This window comes from Lotus japonicus, chromosome 3 (assembly GCF_012489685.1).
Source record: "Lotus japonicus ecotype B-129 chromosome 3, LjGifu_v1.2".
Classification (NCBI taxonomy): Eukaryota; Viridiplantae; Streptophyta; class Magnoliopsida; order Fabales; family Fabaceae; genus Lotus; species Lotus japonicus.
Window position 1 is genome coordinate 26,943,654 of NC_080043.1, and position 9,989 is coordinate 26,953,642.

At 37.2% G+C, this 9,989-nt stretch overlaps 1 pseudogene; it reads right to left on the reverse strand.

Moving 5' to 3' along the window:
• Positions 1 to 5,652: 5,652 nt before the first annotated feature.
• LOC130743859 (probable protein S-acyltransferase 7) lies at positions 5,653 to 7,012 on the reverse strand (annotated as a pseudogene).
• Between the last annotated feature and the right edge of the window lie 2,977 nt (positions 7,013 to 9,989).

Genomic DNA, 9,989 nt, shown 5'->3' on the forward strand with positions numbered 1-9,989 from the left:
GCGATTCCGATTTTTCCTGCGCATTCCTCTGTGAATTCTAAGATAGGTTCTGGCGACAGAATTCCAGAACTCAAAAGAGGTTTCTTGGAATTAGATCAAACGATCCAAAGTCGTTGTAAATCGATTTTACCCGAAAACTACTTTTTGCAGTTGATGTCGGATGAGAAAACTTCGTTCTGAAGAAAGATTAGAAACATCGAGAGAAATAGGTGTATGCGTGTGGAATCTTCATTTGAAGCTCCGAATAGAAAAAGTCTTCATCAACCGTTTATTTTAGGTTTCTTGAGCTATCGGAGTTTTGGTTTCGGCAAACCTCCGAGAATTAGAATCGGACGTTCGTACATTTCAGGGTTTCGTATCGAAACGCTTGTTATGGAAAGGAATAAGAGAAATTCTTATATTCCTCTTGAAGATTTTTGGAATTTATTCCTATAGTGTTCCAAGGGTTAAATTAATCTTTTCCTAAGGTTTTTGTCCTAGGCGTAAACGAATAATACTTGCGTCATAAGTTCCGTCGATTCGAATCTTGTCCTTAACCTTCTCGTGAAATATCCTCTCCATACATTTATTCCATTTAATAAACGTTTATCCAGTTTCCTTACTTCACGTTACATCGGAATTATTCGTGAATAAGAAATTTCACTAATTTATTCTAAGCTAAAAACTTGGGTTTTACAGTGTTACTGGTTTATGATTGGATTTGGTTGCTGGTTTTGTTGGATAGTTTCTGTTTGAAGTGTTTTGGGTGAGGATATGTTATAACTTTGGTTTGGAATATGCTGGGTTGTATTGACTATGTTGGCAGGTAAATTTATTAGACCTCAGTTTAAAGGTGCGTCTCTGTAGCTGATATGTGGGATGGTTTTTGTGTATGTTATGCAGGTTTGCTATGTGGCATCTACTGTGCTGGAATAGCAGTTTTGCTCCCTTTATTCTAGGTGAAATGCGTTAATCAAGGTGTAGGGAGGGGCATTTTGGTTTTTGGTGTTTTTTTGTATTTTCTTTGCTATATAGGGAAGTCATCTTGTTGGAATAAGATTATGGTGCATTTTATTGGAGAACTTGTGGGCAAAGATTTCGAGGATGAAGGTTTGGCGTGACATAATGAATTTTGGGACATGTTCTTGATGCTATTTTGGAAGGTTATGTTATTAAAGGGTTGCTTTATTTTATACTATCCTGGTGAAATATAAGCCAAGTTTGGTTTTGTATCTTAGTGTTGTTTGGGTTTGCTTTAGTTTGCTGAGCTATCTAAGTTTTCAGGCTATATATTTATAGGACAATTTGAGATTGTTGTACTCTTTTTCCTTCACTAGGTTTTTATCCCTTTGGGTTTTTCCTAGTAAGGTTTTAATGAGGCACAATCTCAAGTGTGGTTTCATGGGGTGGTTTTGGTTGTTTCTTCATGGTTGTGATGTACTTCTCCCCTATTTCAAGAGAGGGTTGTTCTCTTGAATTTTCTCTTATTCAATAAATCTGTTTTGTTGTCAAAAAAAAAAATTATTGTAATCTATTATTGTAGCAAAATAAATAAACGAATGTTTTGTGAAAATTTATTATTATAATATTTAAAGTATTTGAGGGAACTTAATTTATAAAATTTATTATCAAATAAAATTTTATAAACTAAAATACATATATAAAGTATATTACTATGAGACATAGTGGCTTAATGGTTTCTCTAGTGGAGGGGCAGGGTGATGCTCACATGGCGCAATTACTAGCAGTGGTGAGAACTTAACACTTGTTAAGAAGGACGGACAAAGAAAACTTGAAACCTTTACTCTTGTCCAGCTATTCTTACTGAAATTCGTTGCTTGCTCTACATGACTGGGAAGTTCAATTTCAACATGTGGCCAGAGAATACAATAGCACTGCAGACCTATTTGCGAAGCGTGGACTGAAGGAAAAGTGGTGTTTAACTACTTGGAAGACTCCCCTGACTGATATTCTTCAATTGAAGGAGCTTGGCTAGTTTCTTAGTTTTTTGTTCTCACTTGCTTTTGTATTTCCGTAATTTACCAAAAAAATAGTATTGGATGGAAATACATTTATAACATGTAGACTTATGTCATATTTTTAAATAAAAGAAAATATAATTATGTAATTATAAAGAGACACTAACATCCCAATCACATATGCCACATAGGACCAAGCATATATATTCTTTAATTTAATTTAAAATAAATAAATATATGATGTGACGGAAATTAATTGAATGCATGTGTAAAATAAGTTTACACAAATAGTGCATCAACCATTTTCACTATTATAAAACAAAGCATGGTGAGACTTGGAAATTAATTTGTGCTTCCCACTGGAATGAGTTTTGAAAGGGTGTTGATAGGTTGTTTGTCGTAGGTGTTGTATTTGTCTTCTTTATAGTGACTTGGTTACTTTACTCATGTTGAAATGAGATTTTTCTCAACTTATCAATAAATATATAATTCTTTTTCAAAAAAAAAACATAGCAATGAAAAAATACATTCAATTTAAAACTCGTATTTTAGCTCATGCAGTGCACGTGCAGTGCATGAAAAGTATTTTAATATGGTAAAACAAAGCATAAATAAATTTCCATATATATATAATCAGATGTATCATATGAGAAAGATGTTTTTACATGAGAACGTGAGAATAAATTACGATCGTTAGATCTTATCATGAGCGGTCAAGATTAAAGGAGGAAGATGACAGGGTCTTGGAGTGGAGGAGTTAGCAGGAGTACGAGGGGAGGGGTTCTGGTGCTACAAGGATCTTCACCTTATTCATTGGTAGCCTATTAATCAAACAAATTAAACAACAACTAGATTGGGACTTGTTCAATCAACATGGAAAGTTTTTAAACCTTATCATCCAACAGAGGAGGAAGTCAGGGAGGAAAACACGTTTTAGCTTTGTTCGATATACAACTATAATTCAGGTGAAGGAGGTCATTCGAAATCTGGATGAAGTTATGATTGAAGGTTAAGACCTTAATGACACAACAGGGGGGTTGGATTTTGTCCATGTAATTCGATCGTGATTGACTACATCTACCTGACTACCTCAATAGAAGGTTTCGTTTAAGCTCTTAGTCCAGAGACGAGTTGTGCAAATGATAAGATAAAGAGTTAACCAGCAGACAATGCACACAAGTCTTTTATCCTAGTTCATCCTATATCGGTGGGTTACATTCATAACAACAACCAAGATTTCCACTATAGAGTATCAAGGACTTATCCTTACAAGTATTATTGTACGTACCTCTTCAGGCACATGGAGTATTCTTTGTCCTGCCTCTCCAGGTATTGTTGAGTATTATTTGAACCATTGCCTCTACAAAAAATAACTATTATTTATCCTGCCTCTCCAGACATTATTGAGTATTCTTTTATACATTGCCTTTGTAGGGACTAAGTATTCTTTTCCCACTATCTCTCCAGGCATAACAAGTATTCTTTTACCATTGTCTCTCCAGGCATAACAAGTATTCTATTACTACTGCCTCTCCGGGCATAACAAGTATTCTTCGTCCTGCCTCTCCAGGTATTGTTGAGTATTATTTGAGCCATTGCCTCTACAAAAAACAAGTATCATTTATCCTTCCTCTCCAGGCATTATTGAGTATTCTTTTATACACTGCCTTTGTAGGGACTAAGTATTCTTTTCCCAATATCTCTCCAGGCATAACAAGTATTTTTTTTTTACCATTGTCTCTCCAGGCATAACAAGTATTCTATTACTACTACCTCTCCAGGCATAACAAGTATTCTTTGTCATGTCTCTCCAGGAACTGTTGAGTCTTCTTTACCAAGCCTCTGCAGGCTCAACAAGTATTCTTTTACCATTGCTTCTCCAAGCATATGGAGTATTCTTTATCTTGCCTCTCCTGCCATTGTTGAGTATTCTTTACCAAGCCTGCAGGCAAGTATTATTTTCCATGTATCTTCAAGCACATAGATATGAATTGAATACAGTAGGGAGTGTTGTTCATACATTCTTATGAGATGTATACAAATATACAATAAAATCAATTCATCTCTAGTTTCATAGGATAAAGCTAACAGACAATAGGGCCCCTTCTGTTGCAGATCTTGGAGTTGTGACTCCTCTTTGTCTTAGTTTGGATGACACATCTTCAGAGCCTCTCTATTATCCTCCCTCCACCATGATGTTGCTCCCTTCAAGCTTTGGGGGGGGGGAGTCATGCTCAACTTCTGCATGTATTGTTTCATCTCGACCTCAGAGGGATTTGGAGTTTGGGGGTCTGGTGTTTGCTGAAGGTGATAGCTTTATGGTTCACAACTTGTTAGATCAAAGGAGGGAGGAAGTTTTTGCTCTTTCTCAATGCTCTTCACCTGGGGTGGATGAGGATATTAGTTATGGAGATCTTGCTCTTGAGTTTTCTCCACCGAGGCCCATGCCTCATGGTCACCAAAAGAAAAAACAAGAAGCGTAGCATGACTCCAAGGGGGTTCCACGTAAGCCTAGGGGTCGACCAAAGAAATATGAATGCGAGGAAAATGTGTGCATCCCGCCGCCAACTTGTCCTTCCTCTCCGTCTAGCCCATATTTCACGTGTGCTAGGAAGGTCGGGTTTTGAAGAAGACATTTGTGGTCTGGCAGAGGGCCTTAGAGAAAGTTGACTTGTTGGCTTGTAGGGGCCTTGCATCGTTCATTGGGTGTGTTGGTATTTGGGGCTTTGTTGGTGCTTTGGTCTCCCGGTTTTGTTCACTTTTTTTCTTATTTTCCTGGTGGATGTTGTTTTTCTTTCGCGAAGGTTTGCAGTTTCTTTAGTCTTGTCTCCTCTTTGAGAGATTGTACTCTTCTTTTGATTATTAATAAATCACTTTTGGTGTGGGCTTACCTTGTCCTAGCTCACTAAAAAAAATAAACTAAATAAAAATAGAGAAAATCTATCAAATCCAACCAAAATAAAATAAAATTTATAAAAATTATAAACTCTCCTAAAAACACCAAAATGCATGAACTAACCCTAGTGACTAGTGTCCTAAAATTATGGGAAAAAAAAACTTAACTAACCAATGAAACTACATGCAAAATAACTAGAATTTGGAACTATTGTTTTGTCAATTTATTTTTTAACTAGAATTTGGAACTATTGTTTTGTCAACTTTTTTCTTCACAATATTTTGGTGTGGGCTGACCTTGTGCTAGCTCACATCTTGAGTGGTTTGGTAGCCTGGCGAAATTAACACCTCTAATTTTTTTTCTTATTTTTTTTTGTTAAACTTTTCTTTCTTATTTGAATTAAAACAAATTGTGAATGACCTAAAATCATTAAAAAAAAATTAGGAAGCTATTTGAAGATATTTAACTCTAAATTATATAACAGTTCAGTTCATTGTATTCTCACTTTCTTTCACATCTAATTTGAGGAGGTCGACATATATATGCAGACAGACAACAATAAATAGCTTTTCCTTGACTAATCTATAAAGTGTCCATTTTGAAGAAGTTTCATTCGTTGAAGAAGAAATCACCATCCAACTTTTCCTTTCCTTGTTGGCAACAACGCGCAAACGCATACTAATCATATGACATTTTTTAATCCATCAGTGTCCAGTGACACACCTTCATGATCATCATTTCCCTGTTTGGTAAGAGTGACTCAGATTTCACCCCATGCTATTGTCCTTGCTATTGTCCTTATGTCAATGTAACTTCAGCTCGAAAATCAACTCTAGGAGGAGGTAGTGCCACGAAAAATGCCTCTTTGAAATTTCTTAAAATTCCTCTATCATAAGGGCTCCTTGAACCCACATAAAGGTGTCGAAAATTCTCATAAGCAGTCTGCAATACATGAGAAAATAACATAAAACAGCAACTAGTTAAGCAACTATTTCCTTTCTACCATTATTTAGTGCCTATTAGGAAATTCGGCTACAATTGACTCTAAATTTAGAATCAATTCTGAAGAGAAGCTTCTATTCAAGTTTTCCAAATTAATACGAGAAAATAGAAATTAATCCAAACATGTTATTACTTGTATATTCAATTGTGACCAAGTTAAGATTTCTAAAACTTCTAACATGACCCAAGAGTAAAAGTAAATCTCTATGGAATTTCGTCTAGATTTTAATTTGGTATTATTTTGTTAAGTTCTTGCATTTTTTGCTAAAGTAGTTTAATATTCTTTAAGTTGGCAAGAACTTCTAATCAAACTGACCTAATTGACCGCTATCAAATACACATGATAGATAGCAAGGGGGCCTAAAAGCCCAATTGCGGTCAAGCTCAATGCAGCCAATGCTAATGATTCCGGGCAGGTCTTCACCAATCCAAGAAATGTATCCCCATCTTTCCACATTCTTCGATTTAACCTCCAGCAAGAGAATGCAAATATGTATACATAGAAAGTTAAGGTGGACATCACAAGTACCGTGTAATATCGATGGTTCCTCTGCATAAACAATAAAAAGAAAAAGTATCAAATCAAGAAGGAAAATGCATTAATTATCTTAGACATGTTATGGTTGTAGTAGTAACTTGAGGATAGAGTGAATGTTGAATTTAGTCTAGAAGTGCAAGGGTCGAGTAAGTTAGTTACTAGAAAAAGGAAACATCTCTCATAGTGTCTCTGATTTTGTCAAATATGGGGCAAAAGTTAATCCCTATCGTCATATAAAACGCAGGTTAATGTGATTGACATTTGACACAATCAGGAATTGTGGGGCCTTCAAGAGATTAACTTGCTCGAGGCTTACAAATTGAGCATTTACTCTTGTGTGATTAGCCATACCAATCCAATGCATTGACCAATCCAAGGGCAGTGATGATCGTATCTCTCAACGCAATTGTCACAGATCGCACAGTGACAACTTCTGGGTGGCCGAAAAATCTTGCAAATTCGACAGTATTTCAATTTCATCTCCACCCCATTGACTACTACCTTTTTGCTTTTGGTTCCATTGCTAGTACCAGCCTCTTCAGGACATTCTTGATCGCTCCTAGGAATAATTCCTGGGTCGGTTGTGCTAACGAGGACCAAGTTGACCAGAACCTGCATCAATTTGGCAAAAGTGGTGATGAGTGATGACTAACATAAGTTTGACCAACTATTCATTTGAAAATCAATGCTTCAATAAACTTAAAATATGGACACAAGGGTCTCTATTGGAAATTCATCTACAACTATTTAAAGCCAAAATCAGTTATGAGAAGAAGTATATGAGTAAATTATGGCTATCCACACAGTCCCTAATCCTTTTCTCTGGTTATCATTCCAACAAGATGAACTGTGTTGAAGAAAGTGCATTTCTCCATCTACAGGGATTACAGTTGTGATTCCAAACCATCTATAGCACCCCCCCCCCATCCAGATGTTCCAAACAAGGGGGCAAGAGAAAAAGAGGTGAGAAGATGATTCCTCACACTTAGAACACATGGGACAAAGAGCTTCCTCTGATTGTTGAATCACTTGCCTTCTTCTAAGGTTACCCCTCGTTTGAACCCGATTGTAAGGCCCTAAGTTCAATTTGGAACAATTTTATGGAAGTTTGAATAAAATTGAAGTTTTTGGCTATGTTTGATAACTGGCAGATTAGAACTGTCAACTTGTGTGAATTTGTAGAGGGTCTTAACGACTTCATTTGGGAAAACTTCCTTCATGAGAGTTGTAGACCTTCAAGTCTAGAAAATTCTCCAAGTGGTTTCGTGTCGATCCGATATCTGTAGCTCCAGATATCCCTGTTTTAGTGAACGTAGTTCCGGCTGTACAGTGCCAGCGGGATTATTACATTGTTTTTCTTCTAAGTCCGAATTTAATTATGAATTTACCTTTGAGGGCTTAGGTTTTAGTAAGTTTCAGGTCTGATTAGGTAATTAGACTGGTGGGTTAAGGTTGAACTTGGGTCGGGCTTGTGGAAAAACAAAACCCTAGCCCACTTGTGGGTTGCATGGGATTTTAGCCAAGGGGGGAAACCCTATTCTTCCACAATCAGAAAACAGAGATACACTACAGCACCTTCACGTGAAAAACAAAGAGAGAGCAGAAGAGAGAAAAGAGAGAACGTGTGAGAGAAGAGAAGGGAGCCGCCGCCCAAGCCACCACCATTGTCGCCGGTCACGCACGCGAGCAAGGGAGAGAGCGCGAGTAGAGAGGGATTCGCGAGGGAGAGGAAATAGAGAACGAGGACAGCAGCTTTTGAACCTTCTTTCCATCTCCAAACTTCTGTTTTTCCATCACCAAACAAGGTAAGGGCTGGTTCTAGGAATGGGTAGGTTCTTTAGGGAATATGCCATGAATTGCCATGAGAAACAACTTGAGTTTAGGACTGTTTTTGCATGATTTCCTGTAAATGCTTGCTTGCTGGAATTTTTCTCTTGAAAAGCCATGAATATGATCCTCAAACGTTGTTTATGATCTGAATCTATGATTTTATGGGAGTTGCCATGGTATTTGTTAAGTTTTGTGCTATTTTACACTTGTTATAACATGATCCTTGCTAAATGTTTGGTTCTTAAATTTTGAGTAGATATTTGGGTTGTTGGGGCTGTACCAAGATTGCCATGATCAAAGGGGAAGGAAGGAAAATTATTTTTGAAAACCATAGAGCCATGGGAGTTTCGCTGCCAGTTTCCTGTACTGGACAGCGGACTTCAGAGCCCCTTTTTACCTGTTTATGGTCATCAAATGAAAAAGTGATTAAAATGAAAGTTGTAGATTTTCGAAATATCTTTCCAGACATATAAAAATCATAATTTTTGGTTTAGTAATGTGATCTGGGGGTCGTGTTTAGTAACTGTCACACCTGCTGTCTTCCTGTTCCGGACAGTTAGCTTTAAGGCCTAATATCACCTAATTCTGGGGCTCAAATGAAAATGATTTTAACTAGAGAGTTGTAGATATTTAAAATAGCTTTCTAGAAAGGTATCATATGTGATTTTTGGTTGAAAGATGCATTCTGTGGCTCTATTTTTGTGAAAGTTGTTTCTGCTGTCAATATGTTGAAGTTGCGATGATATATTATGCATGAGTGAATGTTCTTGCGTTCCTTTACGTGGATTATATTTATTTTCTGAGTTAATGGTTCAAGGGTCGCTCACCTAGCCGTAATTCCCTTGTAACCCGTGAATGTTGTGTTGTGAAGGTTTGTATAAAGAGTATGATAAGACTCTAGGATTGATTTTAGAGACTTAACAAGAGAAAAGTGTAATAAACTCGCTTGCAAGTAAATGTGAATAATTGGACATAGGTCTGGTGAGGACTATGGACCATGAGAACGATGGTACCTTGCACGCGAGGGTGTTTTGTGGGTTGTACGGTGAGTCCCCACGTGATTGGCTGACTGCGGTCGCCTTGTGATTCTGTGGACGGACGGTGAGTCTGGCGGACGGTGAGTCCCCCCACATGATTGAGGGTTGTACGGTGAGTCCCCTCCGAGATTTGTTCATCTGCGGATGATCGTGATTATGGCCATGGAAGTTTTGGTGGGTTGTGTGAAGTGAGATTCCGTTAGTAACTGACTCTTTCCCATAAAAGACATATAATGTACTTATATTATATATGTTGTTGTTGATTTTGTCATTATCATTCTTTTGTTGGACCTGACCCTGCTTGTTTGCTATGTGTTTGTTTGGGGGGGGTAGATGGTCGTGAAGATAATGGCGATGACTCATTCTTGGGAGTTGATGCTACGTGACGTGCCAATACTGGAGGACGACTACACTTTAGAGGAAGAGGAAGAGGCTAAGGAATAGGGTTTGGGTTGAGAGTCTTTTGTTTTCTGTTGGGGTTGAGAGTTTCCGAAGTGTTGGTATCGAACAATTTTATTGCTTAAATTCAAATGAACAAGTTTTGATGTAATCTTTATTTTCATTCAGGCCTTTGTTTCGTACCCTTTACAGTTGGTTATTTAAAAAGTTTTACGAAGTTGGTTACTTCCGCGTGTTTTTTGGAAAGGTTATGTTTCAAGAGTTTTTGTAAAATGAAAGGTTTGTCATTAATTGAAGATTAATAAGTGAATCGACGAAAACTCTTTACG